We start from the raw sequence: 6,805 nt of genomic DNA on the forward strand, positions 1-6,805 counted from the left end.
TAGCCTGGTTGACGTCCATACGAAATAGAGACCCCGATGGTAGTGTGGCTTTCTCTTGAAAGATGTTCCAATCTGCTAAGAATAATTTCCACCGTGGTTGTCGTGTAGTCATAGTGTTTTAGGACTAAAGGGAAGTGGTCACTACCTCGAGGGTTGTCCACTACTGCCCGTCTATGTCCTGAAACACGGATGCGCTGCAGAAGGAGAGGTTAATTGCTGAAAAGGACTGTGTGGCACTGTTTACGTGGGTTGGTGCTCCTGTATTGAGCAAGCAAATTGACCTTGTAAGTAAAATCCTTTCCATCATCCTCCCCCGTCTGTCGACCTTTTGACTGCCCCATAAAAAGTTATGGGTATTGAAATCACCAAGTACGAGACACGGCGATGGAAGTTCATCCAGTAAATCTTCCAGTTGTTTTTGATCTACCACCACCGATGGAGGTAGAGATAAAGAGCAAACTTTTAAAACCCTATGAAGACAAATTTGAACAGCAACTGCTTCAAGACCTGTTTTCAGTGGAACGTGCTTCGTAGGAACGGAATTTTGCGTGAGGATTGTAACACCGCACCGCAGGATGTACGTGTTGCGTCAAAACTATCTTTTCGGAACAGGTTCCACCTCCTGAGTGTATGTGGCTGTTGGCGCATGATCCTGCGCATGGCTGTTGGCGCATGATCCTCCACAGAATCGAGTGGTGGCTCGAGAGGCGCTCCTTCTTCCCGCAGGAAATGTCAGGATTTCGCCAGCACAGGTCTTCCGTGGACTCTGTTCTTGACTTCATTACGTCAGTGGAAGAAGCAAAGGCGCGTAAGACGACAGTGGTGGCTGCGTTTCTTGATGTTAAACGCGCTTACGACACCAATGAGTGAGTCACGCCTCCGTTCTGCATCCCCTCACCCAAGCCGGCCTACCCTTCAGAGCTCTCGCATGGATTAAGGACTTCCTCCATGGCAGGCAACTATTCGTTCGCACCCGTCAAGGATTACGGAGAATGCATCGATGACTCGTGGAGTTCCACGGGGGAGCGTATTGAGCCCAATTCTGTTTAACGTGGCCATGGCGGGTCTTCGGGGCTGCATTGGAAAGAAACTGTCAATTTCGATCTAGGCGGATGACATCTGCATTTGGACCAGCGGCAAATCCTGTCCGGCCATCCAGCGGCGCCTGCAACACGCTTTGAACACTATTGAGCACTACCTCGCAACGGCAGGCATGGACATCTCGACTGAAAAGTCCGTGGTGTTCCCGTTTACGAGAAGGAACATGCATCCCTTCCCTCTTTCAGTTGCTGGTGTACAGCTGAGGGGTGCATCTTTTCTTCGTTTCCTAGGTGTCACGGTAGACGCCAGGCTGTCTTGGGTGAAGCAGATAGCGAGCTTGGAAGCCAAGGTCCACCGGTGGATTGCGGTGATCAGGCATCTGGCAGGCATGAAGTGAGGCAGTGCCATGGCGTCGCTTCGGCCGGCGGCCGTCCACCGAGCTATGGTTCGCGGGTCACTTGCATACAGCTTGCCTGTGTTGAATGGCCTTCCACCTTCCTCAGTCCATAAGCTTCAGTGCCTCCTGGCGCGCAGTCTCCGAGTGCACTTGGGAGTCCCTCGGGCGGCAGAGACCCATACGATCACTGCTGAGGCTAAGGAAGCCCCGCTTCAAGTGCTTCGCTACGGGGAGACATGTCGGCAGTACCTCCGCCTTCTAGCTGACCATCGGCGGCATCCGCTAGTTATGAAGCTCCGGAGACGCAAGCACGGCAGCGTACACCCATGTGTCTCTCAACTTGAGACTATAGCATACCTGACTTTGTGGTCCCACAAAGCACCCACAGTTCCCCACCCACAGCTCCCAGCACTACTCCTTGGACTTTTCCGACGCCCTGCATCCCCCTGTCGGTGCCTGGGCTAACAGGGAAGAAAGGCAACGTCGCTGCATGCGTGACGAAGCAGCTCACTCTCGATATGATGAGCTCGTGTTATGAGACTTCCACCGCAGTTTTCACGGACGGCTCAACCACGAGGGGAAGTACGTCGTCTGGCTTTGTCATTCCCTCCGAGTCAATTTCAGATGGCCATCATCTCTCATATGCAACATCGTCAATACGCGCTGAGCTTTACGCTATTCTTTTCGCCTTGCGGAAACTTACTGACAGCCCCGTTCGCTCCTGGGTCGTTCTTACGGATTCCAGATCTGCGCTGCAGTGTGTTGCAACTATGGGACTTCGCGGCTTCCTCAGTCCTGTGGTCATTGAAATTCTACAAGTATACAAGAAAGCAAGCGCACAGGGCCACTCTATAGTCTTCCAGTGGATCCCGGCCCGTACGAAAATTCCAGATCGGCCGGACACGAGCCCGGATTCAGGCCAGATCGGGTCAGATCTGAAAGCGAGCATGGTATATCCGGTTTTATCTGGTTTTAACCGACAGGTGCCGGACGCAGATCCGGAAACCAGTCTGTGTTAGTCCGGATTCATCAGTATTATCCGGACACCTGTCCAGATCAACTGGAACCAGATCCGACCAGACAAGGTCCGATCCGGATTGACGACCATATAAGGTCCGGACAGGCCGGATCCGGAACTCATCGGAATGATCGTGCCCTTTACGAGCATGTCCAGTGTGATGCAATTCACGTTGGACGAATCTTTCGTGATAATTAACCGTCGCAATTAATGTCCGGTGCGAACGACTAGTGATCTAGAAAGAATAATGGAGAAGAGAGACAGGAGAGGAACTAGTTAAGGTCTCTCAGTCCCGGTCGTCAAACAGCAACGACAAATATCAGTGCACGACTGTTCACGTTTATTTTACATGCTAACCAGTAAAAGTGGAGTTCACTACAAATTCAGTTCTGTAAAGTTGGGCGATAAGCAGACACAGGACCCTCACACATTTCTTTAGATCCTGCGGCAAAGCAATTATTTCCAATGCACAAGTTCTGGCCCTTAATGCACAAGTTCATGTGTTAGCTGGTATGTCTTTCCAAATTAAATAATGAGGTATAAGAGAAAAGTGCTGCGACCTACCACACAACTGCAATAACTATATAAGGCCAGATCCTGCCGCACACAGTGTGTCCTACTGAAATGCACAATGGTTTCAAAAAGTGGTACCACACTGCAAAAGTAGAAAACAACATACATATGCTGTTTTCTACCTTTGTGGTGTGATATCCACCTTCTTTACATCTTTGTGAATATTTTATGTGGGACACTGTTTGCAGTCAGATCTGGTCTGATATACAAGCAGATCTAGTCAGGCCAGATACCAGACAGATCAGGAATTGGGACATTTCCAGATCTGGCATATTAATCAGGCCAGATACCAGACAGATCAGGAATTGGGACATTTCCAGATCTGGCCTGACACATAACAGATCTGTCATATTAATCAGGCCAGATACCAGACAGATCAGGAATGGGGACATTTCCAGATCTGGCCTAACAAGAAAGCCAGATCTGGAAATGTCCCAATTCCTGATCAAAAACAGATCTGGAAGTTGTGATCAGGTCAGATAAAAATCAGATCTGACTTTTTCGTAAGGGGGGTCATGTGGGCATCAGCGGAAACGAGGACGTAGATCGAACAGCCGCAGGCGCGCACCGGTACACCCGGCGTGTCCCCATCATCTTGTCTCGGGGGGATCGCCATTACCTCGTCTAAAGCCTCACTGGCCCCATGATGCAGTCTCAATGGCAACGTGACATCGCCACCCACTCTCCGCTTTACTCCGTTGACCCCACATTGTCCCTTACTCTCCCCCGCCGAATGCCGCGTTCCTTTACCACAGTCTTCAACCGCATGAGACTTAATGTGGCTTTTACACCGGCTTTCAAACACATCCTCGGTGTCGGCGCGCCAAGCCTCTGTTCCATGTGTGGTGTGCGCGGTGACCTCCATCACGTCCTCCTGGTCTGCGGAAAGTACGATCGCGAGCGCGCCCTCATGGGAACTGCTCTCCAACGCGTCGATCAACGCCAGTTCGACTCAGCCAAATTCTCGGGCCATGGTCGGACCCCTCACATCTGATGCAAGGCCTACGAGTTGTTGCTGAGTTCCTCTCCAGCACTGGACTAATGGACGAACTCTAATAGGAGACCTTTCCATCATCATCACTTTCTCATCCCTTCCACAAGCGCAATGGGGCAGTGTACCGCCATAACGGCGGAGAATGATCCACCACATCATCATCCCATTTATGTGCGTGTGTCCAGTATGTCCCAATTTCATGCACATTAATGATGGTTCCATTAGACACATTTGAAATCAATACTGGTGTACATGATTCCAATATTTTCAATTGGAAACAAATGTATCTGAAATGCTGGAAACAAATATTTATTAACACGAAAGCAATCTTTTATCAAACCCAGTGCCTTCCCTCTGCACAGAAAGTAATGCTGTGCCATGAGTGAAGTCAATAATACACCCAATGGCTCGTGGTGAGTTTTCAAGCCAAACGACCTACCCAACAGCGAAGCTCCTGGGTGTCTCTAGGCGGGGGTCTTTCATTATTGTATCCGTCTTCTTTTCACATGGATGAAGGCCTTCCCGGTCGATACGGTGTCCGAGGTAGTTGACCCCCTGTACACCAAACGCACACTTGTCTACCTAAAGTCTTATGCAATTTTCTCTCAATGCAAACAACACTTTTTTTCAGTATGGTTCCGAATTCGCTGTGGCGTTCAGTAGTAATATTAGGTTGAGAGACTACGGGGCTGAGAAACTACAACATTGCCACCAGGGCAGCGCCATCGTCACGCCGACTTTTTTCGCGCATTTTTTCCCGCGACCGGCGGGCGGCGCTCGGGTGGAGGCTCATACCGGTGGGCGGAGCGTGGCCGGAAGGCTGCGTGCGCGCTTACCCGCTTACATTTCTCAGCCTGGGCCGACTTCTTTCGTCATTTTTCAATCTGTGTCGATTTCAATCGCAATTTTTTCCAGCTACAACAGATGTGCAGTAGGCGGTTTACATGCAAAGGATAGCCATACACAAAAGTACAAGTGAAAATATATTTATTAAAGTCATTAGTGCCAGGAATTATGTTATGTTTGCTCTGTTTGAAGGAGAAAAACTTAGCCGAAAATCTGTTGCAATAGCATTGAAGGGGTATCACATTTTTTTATTAGTGATAACCATGCAAGTTTTCAATTAAGCAGAAGGAGTAGCACATTTTAATAAAAGAAGATATTTTTAATCAATATGATTACAATCAAAATTAAAAGTTTTATTATAAAAAGTCTAACATTATTATACGTGAGCACCATAGTGGAGTTTTATTTACAAAGTTCTAATAGATATAGTTAATTGTGGACAGCAGAGAACCTGGAAGACCACGGGACACGAATGACACGAACACAAGAGGAAATAAAATTTATAACACTACATTTAACCAAAGAAGATATTCTTAATCAAAACAACAGAGGAGGAGAATAATCTATCATTTTAACTATCATAAAATCATCCTCGTGACTTAATCTAGTCGAATCCCATGCAATTTTCATTCTAAGAGACACTACAAACCTTACTTTGTTTTATGAATCCAACACAGAAAATATATTAAAAAATGAACTTCACCGCATAGCATGCTCCTAGCCAACAACAAGCTCTAATAATATCTGCCCTGATTTGTTGAAGACGGGAGGCGTACGTCTGTTTTGTGACAGTTATGAACATTTTCGAGGGCAATAGGGGAGATAAGTTGATTATTCCAACATTACACAACTTTTAGTTAATCAATTTCTTATTAAGTAAACAGCATAGACCTACGGAAATAATGAGAAACAAAACGATCAACAGCTAGCATTAATAGAGAGCCAAAACAATGCACAATCCAACGTGTAAACAACAGACACATGTAGGAAAATAATTGAAAAAGAATCTATCAAAACGATAAACATGCACGGATGAATAGCAGAGAAACACTTTGAACGGCACACCATCCATGCACACGTAAATAACACACGCAAGGAAATAACGAGAAACACAAAACGATAAGCATGCACGGATGAAGAGCAGAGAAACACATTGAACGGCACACTATCCACACGTAAATAATAGCACACACGCAAGGAAATAATGAGAAACAAAATCAACAGCTAATAGAGAACCAAAACCCATCACATAAACAAGAGGTACACAAAGGATAAATAACTGAAGAACAATCTATCAAAACGAGAAACATGCACGCACTTAACACTGAATAGCAGAGAAACACTCTAAACGGCACATCTACCAACGTGTAAACAACAGACAGGAAAATATTATTGAAACAAGATCAACAGCTAATAGAGAGCCAAAATCCAACACATAAACAAGAGGTACACAAAGGATAAATAATTGAAAAAGAATCTATCAAAACGAGAAACATGCACGCACTTAACACTGAATAGCAGAGAAACACTCTAAACAGCACATCTACCAATGTGTAAACAACAGACACATGCAGGAAAATAATTGAAAAAGAATCTATCAAAACGAGAAACATGCACGGATGAATAGCAGAGAAACACTTTGAACGGCACACCATCCACACGTAAACAATAGGTACATGCAATGAAATAATGAGAAATAGAATCAACAGCTAATAGAGAACCAAAACAAATGCACCAAAGCAAACAAGAGGTACACAAAAGAAAATAATTGAAAAAACAATCTATCAAAACGATAAACATGCACGGATGAATAGCAGAGAAACGCTTTGATCGACGCATCTGCCAACATGTAAACAACACACAGGAAAATAATAGCGAAACAAACTATCAATCATTACAAATTGAAATGGAAATAATATATCTTTTGAACTACCAT

This window comes from Ornithodoros turicata, chromosome 5, assembly GCF_037126465.1.
Source record: "Ornithodoros turicata isolate Travis chromosome 5, ASM3712646v1, whole genome shotgun sequence".
NCBI lineage: Eukaryota > Metazoa > Arthropoda > Arachnida > Ixodida > Argasidae > Ornithodoros > Ornithodoros turicata.